Source organism: Canis aureus, chromosome 32, assembly GCF_053574225.1.
Source record: "Canis aureus isolate CA01 chromosome 32, VMU_Caureus_v.1.0, whole genome shotgun sequence".
NCBI classification, from domain to species: domain Eukaryota; kingdom Metazoa; phylum Chordata; class Mammalia; order Carnivora; family Canidae; genus Canis; species Canis aureus.
Window position 1 is genome coordinate 41,685,890 of NC_135642.1, and position 23,521 is coordinate 41,709,410.

Genomic DNA, 23,521 nt, shown 5'->3' on the forward strand with positions numbered 1-23,521 from the left:
TTCAGGATCTAGGGAGGACACGAATCCAGTAATTAATAGCCTTCAACTAAATCTTCTGTCTTGAAATGCTATTCTGAACTACCTCTTCAGATAGTATCAGTTCTTTGTAAGAAACCATCTACCAGAGGCTCCAAGAAGTAAAAAAAAAAAAAAAAAAAAAGTCATTCTCAGATTTAGGGCAAGTTTCAGAATTTCAGAAAAAAAAAAAACACCAATCCCCAACAATGAAAAGCTGAGCTCACGTCCAGGTAAAGTGGTAATCAAGGAGCCATGTCTTCATCTCGCAAACTAACCACCTGCCCACCGATCAAAGTCAATGCCAACTAGGACAGTAAAGGAAGCTGATTCTGTCCATTTTACTACTGGTTTAATCACCATGGAAAATTGGTTATTGGTAAATCCCTAGGGAGCAGTAAAGAGGAGTACTGTTTTAATCATACTCCATCATTAAATGGAAATTACAAGCTCTTATTCTCACATTCTCTGTGAACTGGGGGAGTTTATGTCCTCTCAAATGTGACCACGCACAGAGTATCGTCAACTTATGATGGGGTTACATCCTGATAAAGCCATTGTAAGTTGACATTTTCTGAAGTCAAAAATCCCTTTAATACACCTAACCTATAGAACATCACTAACAAGTCTACTGTGCTCAGAGCACTTACGTAGGCCTACAGTTGGACAAATTATGTAACAAAAAGCCTATTTCTTAAGTGTTGACTATCTCATGCAATTTACTGAATGTTGTACTGAAAATAAACAGAATGGCTGTATGAATCCAGAATGATTGTTAAGTGTACCAGTTGTTTACTCTCATGATATCATGGCTTACTGGGAGCTGAAGCTTGCTGCTGCTGCTGCCCAGCACCATGAGGGAGGAACGGACTGCAGACTGCTAGCCTGGGAAAAGAACAAAATTCAAAATTCAAAATATGGTGTCTCTATTAAATATGTATCACTTTTGCACCATCATAAAGTTGAAAAGTTTTAAGCTGAACCACAGTAAATCAGGGCCCATCTACTTGATCATGCTCTACAAATGTGTTAGTGGGTTTGTTTTGTATTTTTTCCCCTTCTGAAATACAGGCTGACATTTAAGCCTCTTTATCAATCTGCTGACTATGCTAATGTAAAAGGAATGCCTGCAAGTATGTCCAGAACCCCAAGAACCCACCCAATTCCAATGGAATCTCAAATCCCAATAGTATACAATTCAAAGATAGCTGAGAAACAGCCTGAACACAATTCCCACCGCAAAGAACCAATCAAGTCACTCAACCTGGCACTGCCAACCGTAGGCAAGACTCACTTCTAAGGAGGAAGGAATGCTGATCTGATTTAGTTTAATTTTCTATCTGCATACAGGAAAATGGGACTGAGTCAAAAATAAGTGTTCTTTGAATTAGTAAATTATATGATGTGTATTTAAGCAAACTTATCTAAAAGCAAGATTTAATATCCTTTAAAACACTAATAAACGTGTTCTTTGGAAGCTATTATTATTAGCCATGTGCATCAACAGGTTAACATTTTCTAAGTACGTGTCATATGTTAACCAATGTGCTAAGCACTTCATATTATCTCATTTAATCCTCACAATAGTCCTATATGATACTAAGGTCCAAAAAAGTTAAGTACTTTGCCCACAGTCACAAGCTAATAGAGACTGGCCTGGAATCCAGGTGTACCCAAAACCAAAGCATGGTCTTGTAATACTTTCCATGACTGTGGTCAATATCCCTTACTAGGTTAGAAAAAGGTTTTTGTAGTTATTTAAAAGTTAAAGATACTTTTTGCGACTACTTAAATGTAATAAATTAACAATTTCTGACTACAAAAAGGACCTGTCCATTGGAATGTGCAGCTCACAGTGATTACTAACTCCTTAAAATTATAATCCTAGTAAAGAATAAAGATAAAGAAGCACAGGATCAAAGAGTTCCCTAAGCAATGGTGTATGTGTGTGTTGGACAGCAGAGGGAAAAAGTGAGGAAACAGAAGAATGGATGGCACAGAAGCAAGACTGCCCCCTAGTTCTGATTATTTCATCCCCCTACTCTTGAGAAGACTGGTTTCACAGGAAGGAAGAGTTTAAGAACATTAGATGCATTTCTCTGGTATTGTGATCAGTGAGGCAATTAACAAAGGGCAGTACCTAAATTTTTATAAAACTGAACAGTTTACAAAGTGCTTTCACATGCATCACATCATATTTCATTCACATAGTTTCACAAGGTTCATAGGGCAGACTCAGAGAAAGGTTCAGGACTTGCCCAAGATTGCTTAGGTAGCTAATCCTGAGCCAAAATGGGATCAGAATGCAGATCTTCAGCTTAGTCTATGGTTTTCATTAAACTGTACTGCCTCTTAAAAAAACAAGCAAAGGATTCCTTGATAGCTGAATATGCATCAAAAATCCATTTCTCCTCCTAGCAGCAGGGAAAAGAGAAAAACAAAAAACATCTCTACAAAGTATTGTGAAATCACAATTAGCAAAGGAAAGTTATTAGCAACCATCTACCTCATTATCCATCCAAAATTAGCTCCAATTCAGGAGAAGAGAAGAGCCAGCCTGCAGCAAGAGGGGGCAGACAGCTCAGAGCCTGACTCACTGCCCTGCCTTTCATCACCAAGTGCTTTCAATCAAGTATGTGCCCTCAACATGAGAGCACAGGACTGCCTAAAGTTGGGAGGCCACGAGGAGCATCTGTTTGATCTCCAGGTTAAAGCCCATCCAATATTTTGGGAAAAGCCTGAATTTCAGAAAAAATACCTCCTATCCCTTCTTCCCCATCATCATCTCTACCCACTATAACATGTAACTGAGCTCAGATCTCAAATACATTTGAGAAAGAACTAATAAAGAGCATTCAGTTCAACAATGATAAAGGAAGCTGAAAGGTGGTCACAGGTTTGGGGGAAAGAAAAGACTAGAAGCTGGGGTTGGAGGAGGACAGCAAGCACAGTATAAAAAACGAATACAGTAAAACCGGGAAAACAGTAATGTAAAATTGCATAACTGGGGATGGGGGATGGGAGATGGGAAGCGAAGATGACAGCTGGGGCTAGCAGCCGGAGAAAAGGAGGAGCTCTCTGGCAGGAAAAACTGGATGTGTAGATATGTAGCAGCGGGTGAGAAGAAAAAGGGAACACAGAAGAGCAAGTTGAGCCCAATCCCAAGAAAACTGCTTTTACATATGCCCTAAGGAAGCAAAAAAGCTAACCTAATTCCACACAGGACCTGAGACCATTACTGATTTTTACAGTTGAAATTCTCACTTACCTCTAGGGTAATAATCACTGAACAGGTAATGAGAGTAACTTCTCTCCCTCTCTCTCTCAGCTGACTACTGCCAGGGCCAGGCTTTTAAATCTAGCCTGCTTTTGTCACTTTTTATTTATTTATTTTTTTAAACAGCTGTTCGCTTCAAGCCCCTGTTTACTACTAATTCCCTGTGGGTGGCTCATGCTGTTGTCTCCTTCATGCCTAATAAAGAGAAAATGACAGCCAAGAACAAGAAAACATTTCTCTCCCCTCCACCTCACCCCAAACACTCTCCTATCATATTACCCGAAAAAAGATTGAGCAAAACAAGCTGATCTCTAACGTGGTTATAGGCACCATATTTCAAATCTGTTTAAATAACTGTGAACTGCTACAAGGCTGTGTATACCTTGTAGTATATTGCCTATCCTTACTGTTAATTCAAGAATTATTATCACTATTTCATAACAAAAAGACAAGTCATAAATCCATATGCAATCATTCTGTGTGTAACCATCAAGGGTAAGGCAGGCCTGAGGCCCTGGGAGTGGATGAAAATGGGATAACCTCATTTTCTGCAGCAGGAAGGAAGTATCTGGGTCTGATCTCATGGATTAGTCTGACCTGTAGGTAGAAATGGCAGCAATTACAAAGCATTTCCCAAAATCAAACCTATTCTTTTCATAGCTACCTCTATCAGGCATACATGACAAGGTTTAGGACTGTCCTCATCACTAGTTTCTATGCCAAGGCCCACCCTTTATTTAGAAAGTATACCACCAAAGTGGCTAAAGAAATCTGCTCAGCATTTTTTTTTAAGATTTTATTTATTACTCAGTATTTTAGCTAGCCTTCTGCTTTGAAGAAGTAAGGAAATCCAGTTTGCAAACTCTAAAATCAGATTGTCTGGAGGTCCATCACTAACTATGACCTCAGGCAAGTGACCTAACCTCTGTGAGCTTCTCCTAATCTGTAAAAAGAGGCTAAGAATAGTAGCAACCACCTAGTGTTATTGTGAGGATTAAATGAAATAACACAGCTTAAAACAGTGCCTGGTACATAGTAAGCACTCAATAACGTTAATTATCATGTCTCCACAGAAATAATGCTGAACAAGCCACATGCAGTAGCCTTCAGCACTGCTCCACAACAGGGCTGGGAAGCAGAAATGTTACATCCAAAATGAGTTCTAAATTAGAATCCAACTTCAAGAAACAATAAAAAATTAACCTTTAAAATAAAATTAGAACCAGAATGGAAAGAGATTGCAGAAAGCAATGAAAAAGAAAGGAATTCTTCATTTTTTCCTATCTTTAAAGCAAACTAGAATGTGGAGAAATGATAGTAGCAGCATGGACTCAAGGACTTTGCAAATGTTACTAGAGTTATAAACCATTAAATCTGAGATATGAAAATGTGGAAAGCCCAAGAGTAATGAGAATAGAAAGAGGCAGTATAAGATTCTCCTTAAAAAAAAAAAAAAAAAAAGTATAGACCTACTGATTACAAATCAAGCTGTTTAGCAATAATGATATATAGGAAGATACTGAACACTGGGCAAGTCAAACTGTGAATTCACAAAATGTAAGATAAAATGGTAGTTCTGGGATTTTGGACCAGGTCAGATTAAGTTTAATTTCATTCTAACAGTGTCAGCTTTTGAGTCAGTATCTCCACACCTTAAATTCTCTTAACGCTAAACGATTTCTTCAAACGGGAATGACACCATCTTCTTTATGGGGTAGTTGTGAAAGTCATGGAGTTTATATGGAAGAGTTCTGCAAACTGTAAAGCTCTATGCAAATGTTATTTTAGGACAGAGAAGAGATACGCATCTGATATGACTGACCTTCAACAAGGATTTTCAAAACAACAACAAGGATTTTCATTCAGTCCTGTTGTCAATTCCCACTGATAGACTAAACAAGCATGATTTACCTAGATCCATGGGTCTAAAAGTCAGTGACTTAAAAAAAAAAAAAAAAAGGTTAGAAGTATGATAAAAAGAAGCTATGGGCCATCTCAGAAAATATAAACAAAATTTTGCCTGTAATACAGGGGTGTCCCAGACCCCAGATCAGACATCTGTGTCTCAACTGTACGGCTACTGAATGAGTGAACAGATAAGGGTCTATATCTAGTAAGCTGAGAGCTGCCTTACAGGGAAATGAGGCATGGTTTACATCTAGACTGGATTCTTCAACTTCTTCAACCTCAATCTCCTCATCTGAAAACTGAGGATAATAACCCCTACCTTCTTCATAAGGTCATGGTGAAGTTCACATGAACAATGGTATGTAAAATTACTTTGTAACCTATATGGCTGTAAATGTAATAATATAGATGGCCACTTTATGCAAGCATTCCAGTCTGTAACAAAGGATGACTTTAAATCTGTCCTGGGTGTTCTAAAACTCGCCCATGGGTAAGACAGGTTGTCTACTGTACTTTTTCTTAATTTTTCAACTTTCCAAAAGAATAAAAGTCATTGAAAACCACTGACCCAAAGAATTTAAAGATGTTTTAAATAGGAAATGACATTAAACAGAGTTGCCAGCAATTAATACTAAAATTTAGAATTTTGGTCCCATCTTGCATTTCTTCATGTATATATAATATGCTCCAGGGGCTCAGTAATACCAGTCTATGACCCTGAATGTCCTTGAAAGGGTTCTAACAGATTGAAACCTTTGCTTATATGATATTTATCAGAAAATCTTGGCTACTTAAGTCTTTTACAGGTATGAAATAAAGAGCTTCATTATTAAAGACACTCCTTGGGACTAACATTTCCTCCACACTCCAAGAAGGAAAGAGGCATTTTAATTTAATCTTGAATAAAGAAAATGAGGCTATATATAATTGATCAGGTCTCATTTTGACTGTGATATCAAAATGACTATAACCTTAGTTTTTAAAAACTAAGGAAGGGTTCAAGGGGAAAAATACAATAGCCACAAACTGCTATCAAGTTAGTCTTCTTAAAAAACTTTAGGAAATCTACTTAACTCCACAAATAGTACTCAAGCTGCTAGTATACAAAGGAAAAATGCTTGATTTTTAATGGCTAGCAAAACAAATAGACAAATGAATATAAATCAGCTGTATCGCAAAGGTGTTCTTAATGAAAGGTCTGGCTTCAAACAGTGAAGCCCTCATATATTTCAGCAAATGCTCATAAAAATTCTCTTATTCCAACAGACTGGCAAAAATAGCTATGAGCCAATCTAGAACTACACCAAAATGGAACTTTGAGGCCAAAAACAATATTTTTGAGTGGTGGTGGTGGGGAACAGTACAGAGCATGCCTCAGTTGACCCTCCAGTTAGGATTTATTTATTTATTTTTCCCAGTTAGGATTTATTAAAGGCAAAATGAAAACAATCTTTTCTGTGAAATTCACTTGCCTATAGATTCAATATAACTTTTGTTTTAACTCTTTAAAAGATATTTATTTTCAATATAACTTTTTTTAAAAAAAGATTTATTTATTTTAGAGAGAGCATGAGCACACAAGTGGGAGGAGGGGCAGAGGGAGAAAGTGAGAATCTCAAGTGGACTTCCCATGGAGTGTGGAGCCCAACACCAACCGGGCTGGATCTCACAACTGAGATCATGACCTGAGCTGAAACCAAGAGTCAGATGCTCAACTGACTGAGCCACCTGGGTATCTGTAGATTCATTAGAACTTGTGGTAACAAATTCACTTTCTGTCCCTGACAATATCCAATCAGGATTTAAATGTTAAATATAACACAATTCAGCTCATTCCTCTGAGGGTAATACAATTCATCTCATTCTTTCATCATCATATATCCCCTGTGAGAATGACAATGAACACAAGCAGTGCAAGCTGATAGTCTGGATATAATCTAGAAGAGAGCTTAACTGAAAGAGGTAGGAAACCTGCCTTCTTTTTTTTTTTAATTTTTAAAAAGATTATTTATTCATGAGACAGAGACAGAGAGAAAGAGAGAGGCAGAGACACAGGCAGAGGAGAAGCAGGCTCCATGCAGGGGGCCTGATGCGGGACTCGATCCTGGGACTCCGGGGTCATGCCCTGAGCCGAAGGCAGACGCTCAACTGCTGAGCCACCCAGGCATCCTGAAACCTGCCTTCTTTTAAACAGCCATTCCCAGAAACCAGAGTCAAATAGTTTGCACATAGGGATATTCTATCTTTGAATCACATCCCAGAATGTTAGGTAATATAGTCCTAGTCTTCTCTTCTGATGAATTATTTCCAAAGCATAAATAGCTTATATTAGAAACCACACTGGAAACTTTATGTCAAAAGCAAAACTTTTCTTAGATGGCAGTATCCTAGAGCAGCTATTCTTAAACTTTATTATGCATCACAATCATCTGTTAGAACACAGATGCTAGGCCCCATCCCAAGATTTTGATTCAATAGGTCTGAAGTAGGGCCTGGGAATGTGCATTTCAAACAAGTTCTCAGGTGATACTGGTGTTGTTGGTCCACAGACCACATTTTGACAACTAATGTCTTAATGTGAAACTGTTGAATTTTTCAGCTTTTTCAAATGGAAGAGAAATATGAGCATAGGAGCCACACAGATGTTTCTGAAGCCATATAATTACTCTCCTAGAAGCGGAGTCTGATTCATAACCAAAAGAGCGAATATGGCAAAAAATGGTTGCTAAAAAACTGTATCACTCACTATGACTTATGCTCACTTTAGCAGCACATAATACTAGGACTTCATTAATAACGGCTTTTATCTTGTCTTTGTTCCAGTTCTCAATCTATAAATTGTAAGCATGCTTTTAATTCAATTTACCTTTTTTGAGTGCTTATTTACTAAAGACTACACAGGGATAAATTTTTTAAAAAAGATTTTATTTATTCATGAAAGACTGAGAGAGAGAGAGAGAGACATAGGCAGAGGGAGAAGTAGGTTCCATGCAGGAAGCTCCCATTTGTGGGACTCGATCTCAGGACTCTGGGATCATGCCCTGAGCCAAAGGCAGATGCTCAACCGCTGAGCCACCCAGGAGTCCCCACAGGGATAATTAAAATAAACTTTGTTCCTAAATAAAGAGAGCTAAATCTTTAAGACATGACACAGAAAAATAACCAAAATACAATACAAATGATAATAGCTACTTCTACAACAGATTACAAAAGACCACGGGAACATAGAAGAAATAGCTAATTTTGCTGCGGGACAGGGCTGATAAATGCACAGAAAACTTATGCATGAAATCTGTCTAGCCTTGTCAGTTGTGGGGAGAGGGGAGATGGTCTTGCTGTAAGCAAGAGGAAACAGTTATAAGCACTGCATTGAACAGTGGCGTAACGATTCTAGATACAGCTGGGGGAAAAAAAAAATCATCATTTTCTGAGTGCTTTTATATCCAAGCACCTGTTAAGTACTCATGCTACTCAGGAAAATGAGACAGTTTATAACCTCAAAACCTCACAGTTTAGGGAGAATGACAAGCCTCCTACAGGCTAAGAAGCCTGGGCTTTTTACTATAGAACAAGCAGTGTGACTGGCCTGACTGGTGGCAGTATAATGGATAGATTAGAAGAAAGGAGTTAGAAAACTCCTTTGATAGTCCAAACAAAAAACATGAGTCTGAACTAAGTAAGGGTAGCTGTAGAAATGGTGAGAAAGTGATGGATGCAAGAAATGTTTAAGGGAATGAATCAACAAAAATTGTTGACCACAGGGTGAAGAGTGATACTGTAAATGGAAAAGGAAGACGAACTGAGAGTTGGCTTTGGAGATATATACAGGATAAGCTATGCTGGTGAGATGTTCAGATGTAGTTAAAAATATGGATCTGTTATTCAGAAGAGAGGTGGAGGCTGGAAATACGCACTTGGGAATTATCAGCTTAGATGGAAGTTGAAGCCAAGGGAGGAGATGAGCTCACTCAGGGAGGATGAAAAAGGAACTGAGAATGGAACTTTCTACATAATTACACTTCTTTCCAAATGATTCACCACTGAATGCAATACACTTTTGCTAGGATAAAATACACCAAAATAGGAATTAATTCCCTTCCGCTATCTGGACAACTTCTAATAAGGTCAGGTAAATAATTTATTATTTTGGTTTGGAAGATATAAAAGAAGGGTCTTCTCATGTTCTTCCTGCTAATGACTCAGATACAAGGCACAGGATCCATGCCAGAAGCCCCCAAAGTAATAGCAACTTTCCTTGAGGACAATACCTAATGCCATTCATGTTTACAAAAAAATCCTTAACCTTTGATAAAAACAGCACCTATTTGGTTCCAAAGATTTTTTTTTTTTTTAAGATTTATTTATTCATGAGAGAGACACACAGAGAGAGGCAGAGACATAGGCAGAGGGAGAAGCAGGCTCCCTGCAGGGAGCCTGCTGCAGGACTCAATCCCAGCACCCCGGATCATGTCCTGAACCAAAACCAGATACTCAATGGCAAAGCCACCCAGGAATCCCAGTTCCAAAGATTATCTTGGGAAACATTTTTTCTTGGGCAGAAGCTAATACTTAATCTCAACCAAATTTTCTCAACTTTTGACAAGGAAAATGTATGGAATCTCAGCCCAAAGCCCAACACTAAACCAACTATGACCCTACACTCTGCAGTAAAGTACTGGAAACAAAACCAATATGCCACAGAACAAGTGAATGGGGGGGGGGGGGGAATCACCAGGAATGTAGCTCCTATTTTCCATGACATACTGCAATGCTTATGTTCTTTTCCTCGCCTTCTGGTCCTCTTCAATATTTCTTTCTTTTAATTTATTCATGAGAGAGGGATCCCTGGGTGGCGCAGCGGTTTGGTGCCTGCCTTTGGCCCAGGGCGCAATCCTGGAGACCCGGGATCGAGTCCCACGTCGGGCTCCCGGTGCATGGAGCCTGCTTCTCCCTCTGCCTATGTCTCTGCCTCTCTCTCTCTCTCTCTGTGTGTGACTATCATAAATAAATTTTAAAAAAAATTAAAAAAAATTTATTCATGAGAGAGACAGAGAGAGAGAGGCAGAAACACAGGCAGAGGGAGAGGCAGGCTCCCAGTGGGGAGCCTGATGTGGGACTTGATCCCAGGACTCCAGAATCACCTCCTGAGCCAAAGGCAGACGCTCAACCACTGAGCCACCAAGGCATCCCCTCTTCAATATTTCTATAAAGATTAACCAGACATGAATTTGGAAAATAAAGACAATAACACACAGGCAAATGACCAAGAGTCTCCGCTTTGACAATAGCCTAGAATAGGGAATTCCCCTACTCCATCTAGACTCTGATGGTCTCGCAATTTAAAAAACTAAAGATATTCAGTAAAACAGTCTTATTCTGAATTTTTAAAAATGAGTTATGAAATGAGACAAATTTTATTCCTTCACCAATTAATCATATTGACACTGTACTGAAATTGCAAGCTTTCCCACTACTTTGTCATGACAATGGCAAAATTATTTCTATGGTAAGATTAAGCAATAGGGTCTAAGGAATATTTGGTATTACATACTTCGTGAAGATCTATATTTCTCTCAATTTCTCAACAATTTACATAGCTATAGTTCATTCCTGGAATTTCAGCTGCATCTCCAAAAGGGGCAATACAATATGAAGAAAAGTTTTATGTTTAAACAGGGAAGAGGGGAGCCACAGTACAAATTCTTAAAGCAACAAGCAATTTTAACCCCGTTAATGGGAATTTAACATACATTCAATCTGCTGTCAAAAGAATTAAAGATCTGGGACACCTGGGTGGCTCAGCAGTTGGGCGCCTGCCTTTGTTTGGCTCAGGTCGTGATCCCAAGATCCAGGATCAAATCCCACATCAGGCTCCCTGCGAGGAGCCTGCTTCTCCCTCTGCCTGTGTCTCTCTGCCTTTCTCTCTGTGTCTGTCATGAATAAATAAATAAATCTTTAAAAAAGAATTAAAATCCTACTTGTGGAATTTACTAAGACTGTTCAGAAAGAGTATCATGAACACTTTATTAAAATTAAATATATATTCCTGTGTTAAAAAGAAATGAGCTATCAAACTATGAAAAGACACAGAGGAACCTTAAATGCATTATTAAGTAAAGAAGCCAATCTGAAAAGGTTACATACTTTATGACTCCAACTATATGACATGGTAGGAAAGGCTAAACTGTGGAGACAATAAAAAGATCAAACTGCCAGGGGCTAAGGCGGAGGGAAAGAAAGGATGAACAAATGGAACACTGAATTTTTAGGGCTGCAAAACTATTCTATATACTACAAAGATGGATGGATATAGGTCATTTCATGCGCCCAAACCCCTAGAATGTACAACACTTAGAATCAACTCTAATTAAACTATGGACTTTGGGTGATAATGTGGTATCAATGTGGGTTCACGGATTGTAAGCAATATACCACTCTGATGGAATGGTGTTAGTGGAAAAGGCTCTATGTGTGGGCGGGGGCAGAGGATATACAGTTACTTCTCTGTACTTTTTAATTTTGCTATGAACCTAAACCGCTTTAAAAAATAAAGCCCATTAAAAATAATTAAATATACTAACTGAAAAATACTTATAATCATGTACTAAGATGTGTTTGCCCTTGCCATTTAGTACCTGATTGCAGATAAATTTTTTTATAAAGATTTGAGAGAGAGAACGCATGCATGTGAACACACACATGTGAACATGTGAGTAGGGGGAGGGGCAGAGGGAAAGAATCCTCAACCAGACTCCTCGCTGAGCACAGAGCCTGACTCGGGGCTCAACTCCACAACCCATGAGATCATGACCTGAGTTGAAACCAAGAGTCCGACACTCAACCAACTGAGCCACCCACATGCCTGATTGCTGATAAATTTTTTTTAATGACACATAAATGCAAAACTACCTCTGAACAATGAGAATTTAGTTTAGCCCAGAGAAGCTAAGTGATATGCACCCATCTTGTGTTTCTGATGCAAGCACAGAAAACACAGGGCTCTTTTCTAGCCTATAAATCACCTAAAACCTTGAGATCACCCAGACTTCCCATGAGACTATCTTTACCAATGCCCTCCTAACTCCACTAAACAGAAATCTCTTAGCTTAGGGAAAAACATATTACCTGACACAGGAAGACATTTCATATACCTTCATCATATTAAGTACCCAAGGGCAGATATTACACTTATGGATAAGGCAACCACAAAATTTATTATCTAAACCAGAACACTTTTGGGGCACTGGGTAGTCAGTCAGTAGAGTGTCTGACTTTTTTTTTTTTTTTTTTTTTTTTGGAGTGTCTGACTCTTGATCTTAGCTCAGGTCTTGATCTCAGGGTCGTGAGTTCAAGTCCTGTATTGGGCTCCATGCTGGGAATGGAGCCTACTTACAAAAAAGAAAAAAAAAATCACCAAGTAAACCAGGACACTTTTAAGAGTGAAAAGGGATGCTATGAATAATTGTGACGGGGCAACAGGCACCAATTGAGAATTATGATTATCTACTAATGAGAAACCTGGAGGTTGTGCAGTGTAAAATCAAGCAATTAGAATGGAGCTATTTCAGAATAAAACTCCAGGTCAATTAAACTTCAACTCTAAATACAGTATTATTTGTGATTTAAAAACTTTTCCCAAGAACTCTGAGCAATAATTTTCCAAGAACCCCTCTATTAAAACACCTATACCTCAGATTTAAATATATCTAGTCCTACAAAGCACCTCCAAATTTCTAGGGTCTCCCCCCATCACAACTGGTAAGTCCTCAACCCTATTCTCCTACATTCAATATTATTTAGTCTCTATATCATCCTTAGCTAAGACAATTCCCCCATTAACAAGAATCTCTTGCCTTACTATAAAGTATGCACAGATATTCAAGCTCTACGGCCTTGGTTTTAAATGAGAGTATACAAAGATCACTGAAACCCAATATTGCAAAGGTAGTTCCCTATTTAGTAGTCCAAGAGTATTATCATATCTAGTAAAATTACAAACCCTGGTACAAAATAGGCCAAGATTAGGCTAGTATTAACTCTCTAAAATGTATTTCTGATAGTGTTTCAGAAATGAATGCCAAACTTAATGGTAATAAAATGCTAGACATACCAATTTAAATTGTAACTTTAAGGAAAGTATAAATAATGTACAGAAATTGTTCCATTTAATAATATATATGTTTAATCTGAAACCTCAGTTGTATAATCATAAGATTGGAAATAGATGATTTCTAATGTCTTTTCTAATATAATAGCTACTATTCTATAAATTTAAGTGGTCAATAAACTGAAATGCATGCAGTTCTATGAATCCATGAAGATGCATAAGGCAGTACTGTGCTTGTGTGAGAGTATATTTTAATAATTGTGAATTATTTGGAAACAAGAATAGGTCTCTAATTTTGTATCCCCACAATGCCTTGTTGTATATATAATAAGTCAATAATATTTGTTAAAAGAATGTTGTGAAACACAATTCTCATTAACTGAGGATTAAAGATAAAACCCTTTCATTAAATTTCAACCAATTAACAATTTAAAATGTACTAGCAATTAGCATGTTAATGAGCAGTATAATGAATGAAACTATCTCTTAGATTAGTGGAATTTTTCACAATATCAGTCATCTTTCTGAGTATCAACAGAATCCTAAATTGTAGAAAACTAGACTATGGTATATTTGAATTTACCAAAGATGCCCTAAAAGTTACTTTTTTTTTTTTTTTTAAAGATTTTATTTATTTATTCATGAAAGACATAGAGAGAGAGGCAGAGACACAGGCAGAGGGAGAAGCAGGCTCCATGCAGGGAACCCGACGTGGGACTCAACCCCGGGTCTCCAGGATCACACCCCTGGCCAAAGGCAGGCACTAAACCGCTGAGCCACCCAGGGATCTCTCTAAAAGTTACTTTTACTTAAAAAAATCAAATCCCTAATGCCAGTTTGTTTTCTTGCCATGCATCCATTAATACTAACAAGCAAGGGAATAAAAATTGAATTTAAATAGATTTTTGGTTTTAAAAAATAAAAACAGATTTTGATTTGAGATTTTACTTTACAGTTGGAATGCAACTTTCCCATTCTTTTCCAAATTAGGTAATGATGCCACCCATCATCTATCCCAAAAGAGAAGGAAATTCAGATTTCCCTGTAAACTTCCCAGAATCAAAAACAAACAGCCTAGAAATTTCTTCTTTGAAAAGATAACCTTTAAGAAAATCCTTTATGAGGGAAAGAACATTAACATTTAACTGCATTTCTCTGAAAACAAATTCATTATAATAGCACCTAATCTGGGGGATCCCTGGGGCTCAGCGATTTAGTGTTTGCCTTCGGCCCAGCCCGTGATCTTGGAGTCCCGGGATCAAGTCCCACGTCGGGCTCCCTGCATGGAGTCTGCTTCTCCCTCTGCCTGTGTCTCTGCCTCTCTCTCTCTCTCTCTCTCTGTGTGTGTGTCTCTCATGAATAAATAAATAAAATCTTTAAAAATAATAATAGTAATAGCACCTAATCTGGGTAGCCCGGGTGGCTCAGCGGTTTAGCGCCACCTTCCGCCCAGGGCGTGATCCTGGAGTCCTAGGATCGAGTCCTGCATCGGGCTCCCTGCATGGAGCTTGCTTCTCCCTCTGCCTGTGTCTCTGCCTCTCTCTCTCTCTCTCTCTCATAAATGAATAAAATCTTAAAAAAAAAAAAAAACAGCACCTAATCCTTACTGATCATTTATATATGTCAAGCAGAGTGCAAAATACATAGTCTAACTCACTTCATTAAAATACAGTCTACTGCTTACAGTTGTTGTTGCCATTCTACAGATACACAGAAGTAAGATGCACAACCTGGCAATTATTATTCCAGAGTTCAAAACACTACGCTATTTTGCCTGACAGCAATATTTTGTTTACTATGGACAAGAACTAAATATCATCCTATATACAGTATGCAACCCAGAAGTATTTTATCGTAAAATGACTATCACACAGTGGGTTCTACTTCTTCCTCATCAATGCTCCCAGGTCAGGCCTTTATGAATTTACATCCATCCCCAATCATCTAAACTACCTATATGGAAATTCAAAAGTACTTAGCATTACTGTGTGACCTATTGTTTTAAGTGTTCCTAACTAGTAAACTGAAACTTAGTAGTAGATTTCTACTTACTGGCAGATCTCCAAAGTGGTTGCTAACACCAAACACTGAATATTTCCCCCCACTTAAGGACGAAAACTAACAGCACTTCAATCCTTTTCCAGGCAGGGACCTAACAGCATACCTCTGTATGCCTATCTTGTGCATATTCTTGGATTTCGAAACTCGAGGCAAATGACAAGCACGTCTTTCTCTTAAAGAGTCTAACAAATCTTGCAACAAAAAATATTTTACCAAGTCGTAAAATGATTATCTTTGTGCTATTTTGTAGATTCTGCTTACAGGGATCACCTCTTATTCTTACGTCAACTATGGACAAATTCATTAGTATAAATATTTCAATCACTGACTTTGCAAAGTATCCACAGGACCTCTCCCAGGCAGATATCAAGACTGAGCAAGTAGATCGTGAACCAAAGGTAAGATATCTTGTGCAAAAAAAAAAAAAAATATATTTTTGCTTCATTAGTAGGCCTACAAAGAAGTCACCCATTTCATCAATTTTAAAATTCCGCTCCTCCAATCCTAAGGAGTTTTTAGAACAATTAGGAATGTCCCTTTTCTCTAAACAGCTCTCTACTTTTATCTAATTAAGAAACTAAGATTCTACTTAATTTTTGAATAAAAAGAAAAAAGAAAAAAAAGAACTTCAGCTGCTAAAAGTTGAAAACTTAAATCTAATTCTTGCCCCAGTCTGACACTTAACATATACCATGGTCCTAAGAAGCTCTAATTCAGTTGCAGCACCCTTCCTAGAATCCAAGTATTCCAAATCCTGTTCACTAATGTTCTATCCACTAAAACCTGTTCCCCTGTGATTCCTCAAGAAATCCCAAAATTCAGTCAACAATCCAAAACCGTTCTTTTCTCCTTTCATAATTACTTATTTGTACTCTGATCATCTTTGTTTCAGAACTTCATTACCTTCTAACTCCATGATTATGTAGTACCTCCACCTCCACAATGAGGTGGACAATCAGGTTATTTACTTACCTAGTCTCCCAAATACCAACAAAATACTGCTGCTTCTCTTGAAAAGAGACAGCAAAATTGAATCCAAAATGCTTTCACTAAAAATTAGAGTTGTCTCAGGATATTAAATGTGTGAACATTCAAGATTTCTGCCAAAAAAAATTGTCTCAGGGTGAAAATACAGTAATATATTGTTTTTACACATTTAATAGAGCTTTTTCCCTGTTCAGATGAAAAAGGCCCTCTCAGTGGACCAATTTCAATATAAAGAATTCAGTCATCATCAACGTAACTCCTTTCAGTAACAATGAGTAACAATAGATGTATTCTAGAGGCTCCGTACACCTACATAAGTGAAAATACCTGTCACTTCAATTACCATATTCAAAAAAGGCTATAAATACCAAGATAAATTATATCATAATTAATACTACTAGAGCTTTACACAGTCTATAAATTATAAGTATACATAAAACAAGTTTTGAAAAGATACACAATAGACTACTAATAGTGCTTGTTCCTGGGGAGTGGGAATCAAGGCATAAAAGGAGGAACTTTAATATTTTACCTTATACACCTGGGTATTATTTGAAATTACCATGTAAGCAAGTCCTTTCATAATTTTTTTAATCCAGTAACTCTCTCCTTTTTTCAAAAACTTAAATAATTGCATTTCAAAATGGTTAGCCACCACCCCAGGAAGAAGGTTTATCCTCTATCTGGTAATATTCCCTCCTATAGTTGTATCTATCCTTTGAAAATTCAACCTGATGAAAAATTCATTTTATTTTAGGTAGATATGGCTAACAAGCTTATGTATCCGGTTACCTTAAGCTCCCCTGGTACTACTGGGCCCATCAGTTTTTCTAATGGTGTGTTTTGAGAATTTAAGACCTGGTACAATTCTTGAGCTGGTAAGGTGACAAAGGACAGTGTTGCAGAATGGTAAGGTGACACTCTAAGGCACTACTAAGAACACATTCCACTCAAATTCTTTCCCATTCTGACTTTAAAGCTGCTAAAATATACATACCTGTTACTGAAATACAAGTTCCAGCCATCTCATACTTCAAATGGTAATTTCTCAGCAATTTTTAATTTCTCAGCAATTTTCAGTATAGTTTAATGTTGTTCCTAAAGTAAGAACTATTACTCTGTATACTCTGGTGGGTTTTTTTAATGTACATCAAAATGTGCCCTTTCATCCAACAGCTGTAAAGTCTGATTACCCCTAGCACCACCCTCACCCCATAATTGAATTTTAATGTCTACCTGCCACTGGGTAGCAAATTATATGCTCCATAGGCAGACAGTTCAGAATGTTTCATGTGCACTCCACAGTAAGTAGTAGCTTTGCAGGGAAGCACTAAAATTTACCAGCCCACAGCAAGTACCTTATAGTTTATAATCAATATTCATTACTAGCCACCTGCCTGGAATGCTTTCTGCCTTGATGTCCTCAGTTCTACAAGAAATTAATTTCCTTTGTAACTAGGTCTCGAAGACTAGCTGAGCTGTTTCTAAAAAATATGGACATTATGACCTTGTGGGGATTAAAAGATTTTAAGAGCACGTTAGAAAAATCCCCATCATACAATGAAAATCATTAAACAGCTATTAGGAAAAGCAAAAATACCCAGAAGTCACAATATGCTAACACTCCAGCACAAAAACATGAGTCAACTAAACTTCACATATGACAAGTAGAATAAATTTGCCACCCCTCTGCCTCAAAAGATTAAAAAAAAAAAAAAAAAAAAAAAACAGGACAAAGAATTATGAGACACCTGGGTGGTTCAGCGCCTGCCTTTGGCCCAGGGCATTGGGGTCAAGTCCCATATCAGGCTCCCTGCATGGGCCCCACTTCTCCCTCTGCCTGTGTCTCTGCACCTCTCTCTCTGTCTCTCATGAATAAATAAAATATTTTTTTAAATGAATTTATTAGTACCATATGTTTATCTAGAAACAATGGAAGATACCAGAAGGGTTAAGACCAAGTAGGTATGGGTAAGAACTAAAATCAAGATAGAAAAAATAGGTCATTTCTGGGCGGCATGAGATGGAGTGGCCAACGGCCTGCTGAGCAACATACCTATACCTTAAAGCTATAAGTAACATACCTTAAAACATAAGTTTTATTGTGACTACTACGACACATACCTCACCCATGACTCTCCATCTGTGAGAAAGACACACTGCAGTGGTAGGAAACACAAAGAGAATGTGAAAGACTACTAGAAATGGATGGAAGAGCAGGCTCAGAGCCTGATCGACAAAACAACTGCTGCACTTCAACAAGGAAAGATACCTCCTACTCCATTCTCTGTTCCTCCTCCTCCAGGGGCAATGATCCCACTTCCCCCCAGTCTCCTGGGTCTTCCTCACCCTGGTATGATGCCAGCCCCCCATATGAAGGGCCCTCCCATGATGCCAATGATGGGCCCTCCTCTTCCTTGGATGATGCCAGTGGGACCTGCTCCTGGAATGAGGCCACCTATAGGAGGGCACATGCCAATGATGCCTGGGCCCCCAATGATGAGACCTCCTGCCCGTGCCATGATGATGCCCACTAGGCCAGGAATGACTCAACCAGGCAGATAAGGAGACAGGAACCTCTTTATATTCATTTTATATTACTTGTTCTACTTCACCAGGAGATCATGTGCTGTGACTCTGGGTGTTCTAACAGCATGACAAGGAAGACTTGCTTCCACTTCCTATCAAAGAGAGAATAGTTTTTGCAGGGGAGTAGTGGGACAAAAAAATAAAAGGGCAATTTTCATTTGTATTGTGAAATGTGAAAATAAAATCATCAACTGTTTTAGTTTAAAAAAAAGAAAAAATAGAAAAAAGGACTTAAAAATATACAACTTACATGTTACACACACACAACACTAAAGTACAAAGCTCTTAAAAAAGGACTCAAAATCATATTGTGGAAGAAAACAAAGACGAACAACAGAATTCTGAGGGTGGGAATAAAGGAATAAAAGCACATGTTTCTTACATTGCCTTAATTATTTAGGTCCCCGTCTTACTGCCTAAAGAAGAAAAAAATGCTGCTAAAGTATGAAAACAAGATGTACAGCAAGACATACGTTCCTTCAAAGCATTTTACAAGAACCAAGAAAAGGTGGAACTTTTAAAACATTCGCTGAACAATTGGAAGAAAATCATATAGCTAAGTTTCCTGGTGAAAATCATGTTGCTCAATTTCTAATTCAGGCAACAACTATGAAAATGTCACTACTATGGCATAATCTAATTTTGAAGGTGCAATAAAGTACTGTAGTACTAGTGATATTATCTGCTCCACCATTCGTTCAAAAATAAATATCACTGCAGGGGACCTAGGTGGCAGGCACTGTCAGTTAAGCACCTGACTCTTGGTTTCCACACAACTCATGATCTTAGGGTTGTGGAATCAGGACCCATGTCAGGGTCTTCTCTTAGTGAGGTTTCTCTCTTCCTCTCCCTCTGCTTCTCCTTGCCTCATGCTCTCTCAAATAAATAAACCTTTAGAAATAAATAGATAGGTAATATAGCATTGCTAGAAACATCACTGCTATGCTAAAGTTGAAAGCCAACCTGAAAGACTAAGAAGGTTGATCTACTGAAATAGTTTGGAATTAGCATGTTTCGTGTTACCAGCACCAGGCTCCAAAGACCTTAGATGTTTGATGGTTTGCGTGTTAACCAAAAAATTTCATTTTAATTACTTCCTTGTTTCTATTAAAAAGGGGCGAATATCTCCCATATTAGAGATTTCAAATTTCATAATCACTGTAAAATACACAGCTAGCTTTCAGATTAAAAAATAAACCAAGAGAACTGAAAGGATATTAGTGACAAAAAATGTTATCAAACCCATATCATGTTAGGTATCATGCTAGGTAATTGAGGTATGCACTCTCATTCTAACACGACTCTGCAAGGTGTGTATTCACCTAATTCACAGGTAAGGAAAAAGGGATTAAAAGAATTGCCAAAAATCAGGACTCTAATCCAACATCTCATGTTTCAAAATTCATAATATAATCCTTTGGTAAAGAGCATGCAAATAAGGCCCACTGACAGTTTGATTTGAGCAGTACAGTAATTTTAGAAGTCCAACTTGCAGTGTTTTCAGCCAAAGCATGTATTGTATTTTCTAGTTTAGCAAACCGTACTTGCCTAGCTCCTGTGATAAATGAGTTTGCAGCCTCTGCTTTAAAACATGTTAACAAAAAGAATAAAAACAAGTGAACAGCTGCTCTGCTTGCCTTTCCATTCCTAGAAGAGGTGTGGCTTTGACCAATGGTTGTCCTGGGGACTAGGTTCTATAATCCCATATCTGAGAATATCTATAAGTAGAGAGAATCATGGAAATATTTTCAGTGGAGACTGCTCTGCCTTCTATGGAGCAGTCTAGAAATTTGTGGGTGTATCTTTGGTTGACACATGATTGAGACAGCACTACTAGCCTCTAGTGAGCCAAGACCAGAGATCCTCAACATCCCACAAAGTAGGAAATGTCTTACATGTCCCTCTTCCTACACAACTTTCAAATGGCATTCAAGATCAAAAAGTTGTTCTGAGCCTAGAACCTGTTTTATTTTTTTTTCCTGTTTTAAATATAACACACATAGCATTCTTAAATGGTTTTAATCATCACTCAATTTTCCAGGAATGCAATTACCATGTAAAGTAAGAATAGACTGGACTTTGTTTCATTTGGCACTTCACCAAAAGTTGTTCACCTTCTCAGAAAATGATATTATCAGTAGCCGTGCCACTGTGGTATTTGAGTCACCTTTACAGCAGGACTAAGTCAGTCTGCATTTGTAGCTGTCACATTCTTGGTTCTTGTACATATGAATATAAATGGTAGGCTACCTCATTGCCTTCCTGTGCGGCCATGCCTGAACATTTGGACTGAACCAAGTATTTTATTATTATTTTCCCCTTTATATTACATTTATGTCACTGCATTTTTCTTTTAAATTGTAGGTAGGGTAAAACATCTATGAATTTCATTCAGGGTTTTAAAGGAGAGTCACAAAAATGTATTAAGAAACATGACATAATGGGATCCCTGGGTGGCTCAGTGGTTTGGCGCCTGCCTTTGGCCCAGGGTGTGATCCTGGAGTCTGGGAATCGAGGCCCACGTCGGGCTCCCTGCATGGAGCCTGCTTCTCTCTCTGCCTGTGTCTCTGCTTCTCTCTCTCTCTGCCTTTCTCTCTCTCTCTCTGTCTCTCATGAATAAATAAAATCTTAAAAAAAAAAAAAAAGATAAGAAACAGGACACAAAATATGCTTGACTTTACCTTCTGTCATCTATCTAGAGCAAGAAGGGGATGGGGACGAGGGATAATAGGATGTTCCTATACCCAGATTTAACTGGAGATGACAGCAGTACTGGGAAGCACACTTCAAAGATTACAGAAATTCAGTATCAGCCTTCCCAGGTGAAGGGGGATGATTCAGTGAAACAGTCTTAAAAAAATTAATAGGGGCACCTGGATGGCTCAGTCAATTAAGCATCCAACTCTTGATTGTGATTCAGGTCATGATCTCAGGCTTGTGAGATCAAGCCCACAGTTGGGCTCCATGCTGGGTGTGGAGACTGCTTAAGATTCTCTCTCACCCTCTGCCCCTCCCCCACCTCTAAAAATAGTAACAAAATAAAATGCACATTCTAAGATATAATCATTTGTCAGAAAAACCAACCTTGAAATAATCTTGCCCTTCTCATTAGCACTTTATTTTCCTCTTCAATTTCCTATGAACCACCAGAGTTGCAGTTAACCTATAAGGGTAAATACTTTTATAAAGTACAGGGCCCTGTAACTCAAAGCTATACGTACACGCCACTTTACAAAATAGCAGGTTATAAAGCACTTTCCCACAAATTATCATCTAATTTAATGAAAACCCTATGGATTATTATACTAATTTTAAAAATAGAAACCACAGCAACTAAAATGGAAATAGGAATTCAAGGCTACTGCCAAATCCAGGGCTTTTTCTACTCAACTACACTGTCCTACAAAATAACATTTTTAACCCAGTTTTTATTTACATTTTATATTTATAGTGGGGACAGAGTCTATTAGTTTATTTATCCTGTAATACGGTCTCCAACTGAGTGTTAGACATCAAATTTAAACTATACTAATTTTCTAGTTTCATAAAAACCATGATTTTGAACACTTCTTAAAACTGCCTTAAATATACTTCAAATAAATATGTGTAAGTATAGGTATGATTATGAATAGAATCTCAAGCAGACTCCATGCCAAGAGCAGAGTCAGATGGGGCTCAATCTCAGGACCCCAAGATCATAACCTGAGCCAAAAACTCAAGAGTCAGGGACACCTGGGTGGCTCAGCGGCATGATCCTGGTCCTGGGATCAAGTCCCACATCGGGCTCTCTGGGAGGAGCCTGCTTCTCCCTCTGCCTGTGTCTCTACCTCTCTGTGTCTCTCATGAATAAATAAATTGAAAATCTTTAAAAATAAAGAAAACAAAACCAAGAGTCAGATGCTTAACTATGTCACTCAGGTGTCCCCACCCTGGAACCTAGTAATTCTTATTATTTTTCTAGCTGCCTCACCCTGGCTCAAACCAAAAGGACATAAGGTAAAATCTCTTATACTGAATTACTAATATACAGCAACACACCTCTGGTCAAAGGCCTTGTAACTAAAGCTCATGAAACCATGATTTTTTTTTTTTAGTATTAAAACTGTAAAAAAAAAAAAAAACTGTAAAAAAATCACATCCCTCAACTGCAGAGCTAACATCTGCTTTTTCACTCTCTAAATCAGGTGGTTATAATTCAGGAGGTGAAAATTAGAACAGAGCCCACTAGGAAAATGGTGTGTGGTCAGTCACATCTTCATTCATATACTTCTCTTTTTCCAAGCCAAGAATGCAAATATATTGCAAGCCCCAGGGTAAAAATCTGAAAAAGGACAATCCTTGAACAGCCCCAGTATCATCTTTATCATATGCCCTCAGGCAACAGTGCCTTAAATTTTAAAAGATTTTAGGTAAGGGGAGAAGAGGGTGGGGAACTGCTAAAAACAAAAAACAAAAACAACAAAACAATCTGGAAGCTTGTGCTCACATCCTTCCTGAAAATAGCTTCAATTTTTAAAGAATAAATAAAAAACCCTACTCTGTCGTATAAAACAGAACTGAAAAAAACATATCTAGAA

The 23,521-nt window shown here is 37.9% G+C and overlaps 1 protein-coding gene and 1 pseudogene across 5 annotated transcripts in view; one reads left to right on the forward strand and one right to left on the reverse strand.

Moving 5' to 3' along the window:
- The window catches only part of NPTN (neuroplastin), a 69,718-nt gene that overhangs the window by 35,014 nt on the left and 11,183 nt on the right, over positions 1 to 23,521 (reverse strand). The window lies entirely within an intron of this gene.
- LOC144302833 (U1 small nuclear ribonucleoprotein C pseudogene) lies at positions 15,659 to 18,922 on the forward strand (annotated as a pseudogene).